At 39.4% G+C, this 13412-nt stretch overlaps 1 protein-coding gene across 9 annotated transcripts in view; it reads right to left on the reverse strand.

Moving 5' to 3' along the window:
- The window catches only part of NBEA (neurobeachin), a 354996-nt gene that overhangs the window by 290413 nt on the left and 51171 nt on the right, over positions 1-13412 (reverse strand). The window lies entirely within an intron of this gene.

Here is a 13412-nt window from a genome sequence, read left to right on the forward strand (position 1 = left end):
GCAGGTTTGATCCCTGTAAGGGACAGCTGAATATTCCTGCATTGTGGGGGCCCTAGATCAGGCATCCCCAAACTTCGGCCCTCCAGATGTTTTGGACTACAATTCCCATCTTCCCCGACCACTGGTCTTGTTAGCTAGGGATCATGGGAGTTGTAGGCCAAAACATCTGGAGGGATGCCTGCCCTAGATGATCCTCAGAGTCCCTTCCAACTCTATGATTCTATGTTTAAGATACTTTCCCCTATTCTCAAAACCAAATGGAGTAGTTGCAACAGCAGACAATTAAAACACAACCAAATTATACTGACCTGCACCTCATTTATAATGATACAAACGCTACTGACAGAATTAAAGCCACACCAGCATAAATATACTCAGTGATTCAAAGGCTGACTAGGTAAAGCAAAAAAATCAAGCATGAGTCAATAGTGCACCAGACCTCATCTCATTCATGTGTTTGCAATGAGATACAAGCCCTTTACTGACCAATGCAAATCCCAATCACCATACAGCAAACAAATAAATAAATAAAATTGATGGAAAGTTTCAAATCCTATTTTCCCATTCTTTGTGCCATGCTAGTACATTTGGACTAAAGACAGGGTTACTTTTATGAATATTCTGAAGAAATGCCGTGTTTTAAAGGTTAACCATGTTATTGTAACAAATTATCTTTCCCATGCACAAGCAGAGGTGGACCTTTGTCACAGAGTGGCGTGTATGGGATTTCTGCAACTCTCCCTCCATCAACAGCTCACTGCACCACATGCTCCACTATTGCAAATGGGCTCCACTGACCATAAACATCAGCTTTTGAGAGAACACTGTGGGCTACAAAGCCCTGCTTCATGAGTAAAAATGGAAACGTTTGAGGAAATTAAACAAATCCAGTGGTATCTGGTTGAAAAATGAATGGCAGAGGTTTGTGTAGAGTGAGCAGGGGGAAGTGGCAGTTTAAAACAACACCTGAGTGCAGAGAGAAGGGAGCTGGGAAAGGGGATATGCATTAGCGCCTGCATTTCCCATTCTCTGCTATTTCACATTGTTAAAAGCGGTTTTCAGCTGCCTCTTGTGAGAGAGATAAAGGATGTGGAGCTCTCAGATGTTCCATTGTACCTTCCCCCAATGTATTTCATTCTTGGTACCATGTGTTATCTTCAACATGAAGTCCCAGATTCAACAGTAATTTAGAAGAAATACTTTATTAACAAGTAAATGCCCAGATATGTACCATATCCATAAACTGAACTGAACTTTCTCTAACTGAAGAAGTTAATTGACAGCCTTGCTCTTAAGATTCTTCTTATCCTAAAGACACAGTAACATATATCACCATGGGGTTGTGCTGCAGAACAGGAGAAAGGGGGGAGCATGGAAATGCAGGGGTGATCTGTGTGCAAAGAAGAATTGAGAAAACTATGGAGGAGAGTGGAAGGAGGAAAGGGAGTGAGGGTGAAAAGGGTGATTAGTCATTATGATTCGTGGGAGGAGGGAGATGAAGGAGGTCACCATAAGGGTGGAGGCATGGTCAAAGAGTAAAAGGGAAAATAGGAGCGCAAAGTGGAGCTGCAGATTAGAAGAGAAAAGTGGCTTCAAAAATGGGGTGGAGTGAAAACCAAGCTTAGTAGTTTATGTGGCCAGAAGAGCAAGCTCCAAGGGCTTAATATGAGGAAATGGCAGAAGGCTTGGCAAGCGGGGCGAGGAGAGGGGAAGCCCCTAATATTTTACTCAATTGATATACTTTTATACCACCTATCCAACTGTGGTCTCCATGCAGTTTACAACACATTTAATTGTGCAAACCAATACTACATGCCCAACTATGTCAATCCTTTATATCATAAACATATTTGTTGCTATGACATTCTCAAAATCATCTTAATAAGCACATCTCTGCTACACATAAAACTGCATCAACCTATTTCATTATCTACACAAGATTTAAAAACAAGACACAAATTGGCTATGTAAATCTTTGTCAAGTCATAAGAGCATTAATTTGTTTACTGCATTCTCTACCATAAACGTGGAATCCCAAACTGTCTACAGAAACATAATCCATAAGAACAAGTATCATTAGCTAATAAGGCTGCAATGCTAATTGATCAATCTGATTGATTAAATTTTGTACTCAATTAATCAGGAATTACACTTTTATCAACCCACAAGTCAGTGTTAAATACATATGCACATGTAGGCACATTTGTGGCACTTGCCTTTTTGCAATGTGAAAAGCCTGAAACAGCCACCAGAAGCAAAATGGTCAGAGGTGTTTCGTACCAGCCCAACCAGTATCACTTCTAGACACAGCAGAAGTGTCTAACTGGCAATCTCATCAACAGACTAATTTACAGTCAGGTCACTGGCACCTTATGCCAGCTCAGTCTGCACTGCCGATAACTAAAGGAGATGTGCAAGGCAGCAAAAGCAGGATGGGCACCCAGCATTGAACGAACTCTTTGCATATGCTGGTGAAGAAGGGGACCCTCAGTTTCATGGAATAGAAGGACTGAAACCCAACAAAGGCATGCAACTCTTTGAACATGGTGCCTTGAGGATGGACAGAGAAGGAATAAAGTAATGAGGAGCAAAAAAAAAAAAGGAACAGATAGTAGAATAAAATAGCGCAACAGAAAACCACCACAATGTTGCTCAGGGCACACAGCTTGGGCAGGTAATATCTATCAGGTTTTGCTTGTTAGCTTCTCGGATGTATCTGGCTTTCTATTCTTGGGATGCTAAATCAAGTGTAACTCTGTTATGAGCCAGTTTATATGTTCTTTAAAAGCTACAACGGTCAACAATAAAACCTGTATGTACAGGTGCAGCACCTCTTAATAACATTCACGTATACAAGTTCATGAAAACTTGTAAATCAAACTAATGGACTAACTCAACAGAATCAATTAAAATTTCCTTAATCAATAAGCAGTCCTGTAAAACAAACATTTAAGGCTGAGAAACACAAATTAAAGTGAAGGCAGGGAATTGCCTTGATGGATCTGACTAAGGTGCATTCTAGCCCTGTCCATTCTGGTACAAAGCATACCCTATTCATCTCCTTCATAGGGTACTCCAAACACACTGTTTCAGAACATGGATTCAATTTTTTTATTGTTAGAACTAATAGTGGCTGATTGAAGAATCTACCATCAACGACTCATCTTTAAAAAAAGCAAGTCAGAATGAATTTCATAAGTTATTTATGCATTGCAAAAAATATCAAAAGCTGTGTTATAAAACAGAGGAAATGTTTATGTACATATCTATATATATATATATATATATATATATATATATATATCTATATATATATATATATATATATATATATGTAAACTGTTTCCACGTTTCAGCAAAACCGCTTGACCGATTGTGCTCAAATTTTGACACAATGTGAATATGAGAGCAAACACATACCATTTTCAAAGACAGGTGTCACACCTGTGCCACGTAAAACCCAAAAAAACCCTGTGTTTCAAAACACACCACTCAGACGAAAATGCATTCTGGGAAAAGAACCAGGTTGCAAACCAGCGCCCTCTACTGGTACAACACCTATAGAACCTCAGCTGCCGTTTACATACTAGGCCGAAATGTTTACAGACTAGGCCGAATGGTTTACATACTAGGCCGAATGGAGGTACTGACTCGCCTGTGTGGGGGTTGGGGAGAGGTGGGGACAGGATAGGTCAGGACACGGTGGGGCCCGTCACAGGGATGGCCGGGGGTGGGGGAAAGAGGGGGATCGACACAGGGTGATAGCAGTCACAGGGATTAGCCACGTCAACGTGTGGCAGGGCCAGCTGGTGTATTAATAATTTTATAACTTTACATCACATAGAGATTTTCTCCTACTCCGTCAAAATCGGAAACAACTTTGCTGGAGATTAGGAGGGGGCACACGCAGTCGATCTCCGTATTCTATCAAAATGTCATAATATTCAAATATTGAGATACAGCAAACAAAAAACAGGTTTATATGTTACCAATGGATCCAGTAAATATACTTTTATATTACTTGAAGGGAGGTGATGAAAATGTGGACCTTGAAATGGTTTCTATTCTTTTGATCCCAGCAAAAATGTCAAAAGCCAAGTATTGGGGAGAAATGGTTCTTCTTCCTTACTAATTTTTTTAGAGTTTGGAATAAAGGTAAAGGGACCCCTGACCATTAAGTCCAGTCGCGGACGACTCTGGGGTTGCAGCACTCATCTCGCTTTACTGACCGAGAGAGCCAGCGTACAGCTTCCGGGTCATGTGGCGAAATCAGAGCAGCGCACAGAAACGCCGTTTACCTTCCTGACACAGTGGTACCTATTTATCTACTTGCACTCTGACGTGCTTTCGAACTGCTAGGTGGGCAGGAGCAGGGACCGAGCAACGGGAGCTCACCCCATCGCGGGGATTCGAACCGCTGACCTTCTATCAGCAAGTAAATAAAATTATACCCACACTGGAGAAAATATAATGTTTGCGAATGTTTGTACAGAATTGGCATATATATCTTTAGGGAATGACATGTTCACTTTTTTTCTCTGGTTTAAAGCTAATAATTGCTTCTCTTATCTTTTATTTATTTTTCTTTTAGAAATTGTTATCAAATTCATTTTGTTTCTTTGTATTTCTCTCCTTATATTTGTACAGTTTATATTGAAATGTCATTTTTTAAAAAAACCTGGAAAACCTTAACATCTTGATATACCAAAATAAAAGTGAAGTGCCCTTCAGATCTAATTGATTTATCTGAAATATGTCAAAATGAAGCATATAGTATTATTTTTCCATCTCCAAGGACCCCTAATAAAATAATATCGATTCATATTCAACTTTAGTTCAGATTCATTAATATTTAGCACTGAACAGAGTAAAGATCTGTTTATAAAAAATAATAGATGAAAACTGGGGGAAAGGGTAGGAGTTCTACAAAGAAATGAAAAGCAAAAGCAAGATTAACACTGGATGATAATCTAACAATGTGGCCACAACTGTTCAGAAACGCCAGTGAACAGCCCTGACCTTGCCTCCACTTGTACCCTACCAAAAAGCAGAAGCAGGACTAGGAGGCTGCTCTCATGGCTTCATTCTGCTGAGAAAGCTGCTCCTATAAGCTGCCTTATAATCATTGGTTCCATTCCAACAATTGCCTGTTGTTAACAATTGTCATGTTATGTTTCTTCTTTTTTTCCTATTTTCATTTAGAGGAGACAATTTGTGTATAGATTAGGACATGTCGCGGTTGACATTGCTGTGGTTTTGCTTCCTCATCTTTTTCCTTCCCCCCCTTTTTTCCCTTCCATTTTGTAAATGAAGATTCATGATTCTTTTGTATGGTTTTAAAGATTGAAATAAATTAAAAACATTTAAAAAAACAGCAGCAAAAAAAACCAATTGTCATGTTATGTATATAAATTTTACTCTTGGTATGCTTGAGGTACATTTTTTGTGGAAAGGTTTCTGAGGTGTCTTTTTTTTAAAGCAAAGCATTTATTATGAATCCTAATTGCCTATTAACAACTGTTCAGGTTTTTACAAAAAAAAACACCAAAAAAACCCCAAAGGCTTCATTATAAATCCTAAGTGGCTATTAACAATTGTCCAAAATTTCTTCACAAAGTTACATGACCTCCACCACCCATGAAAACAAGTGTCTTTATGTTTATTTATATTATATTTATTTATTTATATGTTGCATTGATAGTCCACCTTCTCCTCCTCAATTAATCCCCACAACAACCCTGTGAGGTAGGTTAGGCTGAGTAGAAGTGAATGGCCCACTGGTCCATCTAGCTCAATAATGACTACTCTAGGCTGCCAGCAGCTTTTCAGGATTTCACAAAGAAGTGTTTCCCAGCCCTGCCTGGAAATACCGTACTGGGGTTGGACCCAAGCTCCTTCACATAGCAGGTGCTTTACAACTGAGGTCTGGTCCTCTATCTATGACCTATTCCTGGATATATGTACTTTCTAATGCTTGAAGAAAATGGTTTTTCCTGAGTGACACTAATGCTATCCTAGTACTTACCAGCAAGTGAAACTTTCTACAAAACACTAATAAAGTAGGATCTGACTAGTGTTCTAGGGGAGCCATACATCAAAACGCTGGTCCTGCACTATATAAAATCCTACTAATTTTCTTACAAGTATTTATACCCCACTCTTGAATCCAAAAATGGCTCCCAGCACAACTTAATACTTACTATGTTAGCCATTCCAAGCAAAGTAGCTTTCATGATTTCAATACCTAATTTATTCCATGAATAGCTTTTGAAATATTGAACAGAGGAGGAACATTTGTAAGAAAGTCATCTGCCAAGATGAACTTTTTTTTTCCCAAACAGAATTTAACTTACCAGAAACTAAACTGCATCGGACTGCTGCAGGGTTCACATTAAACTTGCAAAATTCTTTGCACTGCCATACAAAATTTCTCTCCATTGTTTCCTATTTCCAACTCCCCTAGATACAAAGGCAAATATAAAGCATACTTCAGCCCAATCCTATATCTCCTCTATACCATGTCCTATCTAGAACACAATAGTATATCTGTAAAGATAATACCGGTATATTAGCAAAGCAATAGCCGATACACAAATTTATCAACAATTGTGATAGGCAAACCATCTACACAGCCCACCCCAGTTTGTCCAGTAATTAGTTGGATTGTCCAAAGTACTTGCACAATTTGTAGAAAAAATGAAATTCTCCCTTTCAGTCCCCTACTAAGCAAACTTGACCTTGTGCCGTGGCAAAAACAGACAACAGGAAGGACTGCTGATAACTAGGGAACGGAAAGAAATTCCATTCAGTTCACATTTCAAGGAGAACCTACCTAATTTGCACTTTCCAAAACAGTAAGTACATGAACCAAAACACAGCCATCCATCAAAATTTGCCTGCCTCCGAATTCTGTGATACAGTTCTTCAGTCAAGTAATGTGTACAAAAAGGTATTTGCAAGGGTGAGGTGTGCATTAAAAATAGATATATTAAGTGAAAATATTAGGATAAATTTGTTTGCAAAAATTGGCATATTTGCAAAATTGCACAGAAAAATGTGTATATTAGAAGAGATTTGCACTGCAAAGCTGGTTATTTTTCATGAGGGCTTTTTAAAAATAATAATAATCACAAACTATGTGGGAATGTGGAGAACTGAACTTAAGCTTGGAAAAATGAGAAACTGAGATAAACCAAAATGGATAGATTCACCCATCCCTACTGACAACAGGAGATGTCTTGGAGGACTCACTCAAACACTGATGCTCCTGAGTTTGTTTAGACTATGTATGCCTGAAAGATATGGACAAGAAGGAGACCTTTGTCACGTGTTAGTTTCTGCCATAAGTTCTTATGTTCTCTGTAAAGGTAATTTTGCTTGGAAAGCAAGGGACTAGCAAAGAAGGCTCCCTGTCAACAGTGACTTAGTGTGTCAATGTTTCAAGTATCATATTTACCTTGTACTTAGTTAAGTCACTGGGCAAGTCCCTAGTCTCCATCAATTCAACATTCTCCTTTCAATGTTGCCCAGCAAATGCCTCCTGAAAGTTTACAAGCAGTGCATGCTGACAAGAGTGATCAAGTGCTGCTTGTTCCCGGCAGCTGTTATTCAGATGTATGCTGCCTCTATAATTGGTGGTAGGGAAGCAGAGATTAAATGGAGGATGTGGGAGGAGTTTTGAGTGGGTAGGGATTAGGGAACATGCTGCAAGAATGACAGAAGAGGGGCTGGAATGGAATACTCAATTTTAGAGGCACATTCCATCAATGATTTTATCTAGGCAACTAACACAAAACTGCTGATTCCAAAATGGACTGCCATTGCAAGATTGGAGTTTGACTAAAATCACTATCAATCTGCTAAATCAGTATGAAAAATAGGAAAGAATGCCTACAAGCATATTGATTTGCAAAATCCTCCATATTTTCAAAGAAGTATGTGTTTCAAAGATGTATGTATGTTCACGTTTTTCCTTGGTTGAGAACAAAGGTTGTTACAAATTACACTGTTTAGTTGTCAACAAAAATATATTTAACCTTCTTTGGCAAGAGCAGTTATTGTAAAAAAACAAAAAACGGGGTCCGTTCAAGATGAATTCTTACACTGATGTTACATTGTTAAAAAAAACAGCATAAAGTGGTCCTTACTAATTTGCTGGCTCATTATGAAAACAAAAATTCAGAACTAGGAACAGTTCTGCCCAGGGCTGAACAAGGATCTTTTGGTACCTGAGGCAGAACTTCCAAATGTCACAGTAACCATAACAACTAATTAATTACTTACTCTTTAATGAAGTCCTAAATCTACTGCCATGTTCTACCTATGGAGCTGTCCCTGACTATAATAGACTCCTAGGTAATTAGGACAACAAAATAGTACTAGCTTAGGGAGACAACCTTTGACTTTACATTTCTGTTACATAAATCCAACTCTATAGTAAGAAAGTGATCTGATCGCAATCTCTTCTTCTTCTTTGGCGATCATTCGTAGACAAGTAAGAACATGGTTTTAACAAAAACACAGTTTTAACAATGAGTCCCTAAGTGACTGTGGAGGCCAATTCTGGATCCATGCGTCCTTCCACAGTGGGGACATTGGTTTCCAGGCGAGAGTTGATCACAGTGTGGATTTGCCAAGCGTGCCTTCCTCTTAGCAAGTTTCTCCCTTGCATCCTGAGTTTGAGTGTCTTCAAAGCCCATGACACCTTTGGTAGAGGCTGTTCTCCAACTGGAGCACTCGCAGGCCAGTGCTTCCCAGTTGTCAGTGTTTATACTACATTTTTTAAGATTTGCCTTGAGACTTTAAACCTCTTTTGTTGACCACCAGCATTACACTTTCCTTTTTTAAGTTCAGAATAGAGTAGTTGCTTTGGAAAACGATCTAGGCATCCACACAACATGACCAGTCCAACAAAGCTGATGTTGAAGAATCATTGCTTCAACATTGGTGATCTTTGCTTCTTCCAGTACACTGATATTAGTTTGCCTGTCTTCCCAAGTGATGTGTAAAATTCTTTGGAGATATCGTTGATGGAATCTTTCAAGGAGTTGGAGCTGGCATTTATAAGTGGTCCATGTTTCACAAGGATATAATAAGGTTGGTAGTACAATAGCTTTGTAAACAAGCATTTTGGTTTCCCTGCAAATGTCCCAGTCCTCAAACACTCTGCACTTCAATCGGGAGAAAGTCCACTTGCTTGTCGTGGTGAGTGGGCTTGCATGTTCCTATGACCCTTGTGATTGCAATCTATACTGCATGTAAACAACATATTGGAAAATACACCAAATAGTATGAATAAAATATCTAGTTGAAGAAATTCTGGATTTTAATCAGCAGTTCTTCTGATGCACTTTGTTAAGACCAATAGACTGATTGTAGTTATGATTCTAGTATACAGCAATGATTGCATTACAAAACATTAGTGATAAACATTGAGTTCCAATGTAGCACAAACTGGCATCTATCTGCTTTTGCAATGTGGTGCTCCTTGCAACTTGACCATGATAACAGTACATTGAGGACATCTTTTGTTCTTATTTTTCCCCTACAAATTTAGGGTGACTAGGATTACTCATTGTCAGTATAAACCCACTGAAATCAGCATGACTGATTTCAGCATGACTAACAATGCAATGTACTCAGAAGTAAATCTTATTTAATATGATGGCTTTACTCTGAAGTGGGGTTAGGTCCTAACCTTAGCTGGGACTCTATTTTGGCCTGGGTGGTATATAAATTAGTAAATCATCGTCCCTCCAACACCCAGAGAAGTAAAATAACAATGATTCAAGACCTAAAAAATAACAATTGTTCAAGACCTGAAAAACTACAGCAACATTCCAAATAAATTAATACTATGTTGGTATTTGGTATATTTGATATCTCAGACCCATACATAAATAGCAAATGTCAAAGCACTGTATGTTGCCTTGTAAAGATTCCAACACTGGTCATCTATTATTAATCAAAAATGGATCATTTGGAAATGCAATTTAATGATTCCCACCCCCCACCCAATTCCTCTCAGAAATTGAATTTTAAAATGTTCCAAGCCCCCCCCCTTCCTTAGCTGCCTTCTCTGAACTGATACATATTTGAGGGCTAGGAAACTAGGATCTATTTTAGTAAAGACTGTTTACCTGTACAGGTACTTAGAAAACAACCTATTAACGGCTAATTTGCTAATCCTCTCTTATAAACTGCAAATGCTGCCTAACCCTTTTAGCTCTGAGATTAATCAAACAATTAGAAACCCCTAGGCCGGTGGCCGAGTGGATCTCCTTGAACAAATAATTCCAAAAACTAGAAGCAGCAAATGAGAGGCCCCTCTCATTTGCAGCTGCCAACGAAATGGCAGATGATCTCTAAATGATCAAAGAGTGTACACAGGCTTAGGTGATAGGAAGTGGCCAGTATATCAATGATTTCAAACACCAGTTCATAACTTTCATGGCTTCTCTAGTCTGAGATGAAAAGGAGAGAAACAGTTGGGTAATATCAGCATACTGACCACATCATGCAGATATTTAAAAAATATCTATCTCCCAATGAAACCTCGTGCCATGCCACAAAGCCAGAGATCTTGGTGTCAAGCAGCAGTTTTTGGAACCTATATTTGAAGTGTATTTAGGCCACCATAACAGTGCTCCCAAGTCCCAGACAGAGTGAAGAATGATACTACTAAACCACTGACAGATTCAGCAGAACCAATAAGAAAAGGTAAAAAGGTAAAGGACCCCTGAATGGTTAAGTCCAGTCAAAGGTGTCTAAGGCCAAGGGAGCTGGCATTTGTCCACAGACAGCTTTCTGGGCCGTGTGGCAGCTGGCTAAACTGCTCTGATGCAATGGAACACTGTGACGGAAACCAGAATGCACGGAAACGTGTCTTACCTTCCCGCCACAGCGGTACCTATTTGGCTACTTGCATAGGCGTGCTTTCTAACTGCTAAGTTGGCAGGAGCTGGGATAGAGCAACGGGAGCTCACACTATCGTGGGGTCTCAAACCACTGACCTTCTGATTGGCAAGCCCAAGAGGCTCAGTGGTTTAGACCACAGCGCCACCTGCATCCCTTAGAACCAATAAGAAAATAGTCCCATTCAAAGTGTAAATATTTCAAATCTAGCATAGTTTAAAACCCGGCCACCAAACAGACTGAAATGAACCTAGAAAATCAGAATCAACCTAAAACCTTGAGATACAACCTTTATCAAAATTTGATGTTTTTCTATTTACTCCAAATTATTGAGCAATTGGTCTATGAATAGTTTCAAAAATAATACAGTATGGAATTTTCACATGACATCAAACCAACCATATATTTTTAAAATAGAATTTCTAGATCATGGGAACACCGCAGACATAGTATATTATTATGTCAGGAAAGAATTTGACAAACGTTCCTATGTCCCTTGCTGACAAGCTGGTAAACACAGGCGGGATGATACTACTGCTAGGTGAACAGTCAACTAGTTGAACAGTTGTATAAAACAAGTGTGTATTAGTAGTTCAGCATCATGCTGGATGGAAATACCAAGTGGAGTACCACAGGAATCTGCCTTAGGCCCTGTGCTGTTCAACATCTTTAAAAAAAAATTATACAAAGAAAGATATTGAAAAAAATAGGGGATGCAGGATCATGTGAAGAGAGATAGCACACCATGTCAGGGTCCATTGACCCTGCAGTTGCTAAAGATCTTGTCCATATAAAAGTCTGAAATACTTACTAATGAGTACACCCCACTGAACATGGTAGAACTTTTGAATAAATGTTCACCACAGGATTGTACTATTTATGATATAAATACTCTAGTCTATTAGTTTCCTTAGCAGTTCTGCACCATTATCTCTTCCACTTCTCTTATTAATATAATTTCATTAATTTTGGAAGAAAAAATTCACATCTCTAACTTCTTTTACTATTTCAAAGGATAATCTGTTTCTTCAGTTCTCTGGTTATAGCACACAATCTCCTAAAAGCACTTTTATTAGGAAGAAAATATTGTAGCACTTCAAAAGCACCCCTAATTAAAGGAATGTATTTGGTGTAGAAATCTCTCAAACATATCATCCATTTATCCCCATCCCTTCTGGAGAGCATAATTTGCCCCAGGGTGCTGTAAAAATATCCCAACACAGGAAAGCATATGACAACAACTGTTCCTTTTTAAAACTTTTATTTCTGTGAATATATGCCTTTGTACTATACTGCTTGGGTGGTTCCACCCACCTTTGGCTATAACCTGCACTTGGTTGCCTAATACATTTGATTGATGTGTCCCAGCTTCTCTCTCAACGCTGGAGCTTTGAGCACCCAATAACTGTAGAGGCAAAGTATGTTTCTTCCTTCCTGCTCCAGCTCAGAACTGGGTGTATGTCAGTTTGTATCCACAGTAAAGGTGAAGGTAAAGGGACCCCTGACCATTAGGTCCAGTCGCGGACAACTCTGGAGTTGTGGCGCTTATCTCGCTTTATTGGCCGAGGGAGCCGGCGTACAGCTTCTGGGTCATGTAGCCAGCATGACAAAGCCGCTTCTGGCAAACCAGAGCAGTGCACAGAAACACTGTTTACCTTCCCGCCAGAGCGGTAGGTATTTATCTACTTGCACTTTGACGTACTTTCGAACTGCTAGGTTGGCAGAAGCTGGGACCGAGCAACGGGAATTCACCCCGTCACGGGGATTCAAACCGCCGACCTTCTGATCTACAAGCCCTAGGCTCTGTGGTTTAACCCACAGCGCCACCCGCGACCCTGTATCCACAGTACAAACACCCAAAGAAATACAGAGTTAAAGCCCTAAGTGCACTTCCTCTACCTCCCAGCTGGAGACAGGGCTTGTTTTTGCGCTGCCCAGAACATCATCCTTCCCAGTTCTCACTCAATGAGATTGCACTATGTTTCAGATATGCATCATAGTGGACATGGTTTTAGATGACCAGCCCAAATGTGTAGACTCCTGGTAAATCTCACTGATGTCAATGGGACAGAATTAAGTTGATATTTAACTTATGCTGACCCACATCCAAAACAGGTACAAAATCTTCTCTTCAGTAGATTTACAGTCCAAAGTGTTGGTGCCCTGAGTCCAAGTAACATAAGGTTAAGTTGATCTCGAAAAGATCCATACATTTTGTGAATACTTTCAAATGCCTGATTATTGCAAAGCAAACTTTTTAAAGCAAATCACCCCGAAGAAAGGAAAGCAGACTCAATTGCTCCATATATTTAGTCTTTTCTCCTAAAGGTTCAGGTTTCTAAGTTTTTTGCTTCACACCTTGGCAGTGCTTTTACTCAACTCACTGAAGCAGTAGCAGCAGACTGAGTTAGACACCTTCTCTTTTCACACTGTTCTCTTCAGCCTTGAGGGAAGAGAGATACCAACTTTGAAGGTGGCTAACACACTCGTTCTGTGAA

Source organism: Zootoca vivipara, chromosome 4 (genome assembly GCF_963506605.1).
Source record: "Zootoca vivipara chromosome 4, rZooViv1.1, whole genome shotgun sequence".
In the NCBI taxonomy this organism is placed as follows: Eukaryota; Metazoa; Chordata; class Lepidosauria; order Squamata; family Lacertidae; genus Zootoca; species Zootoca vivipara.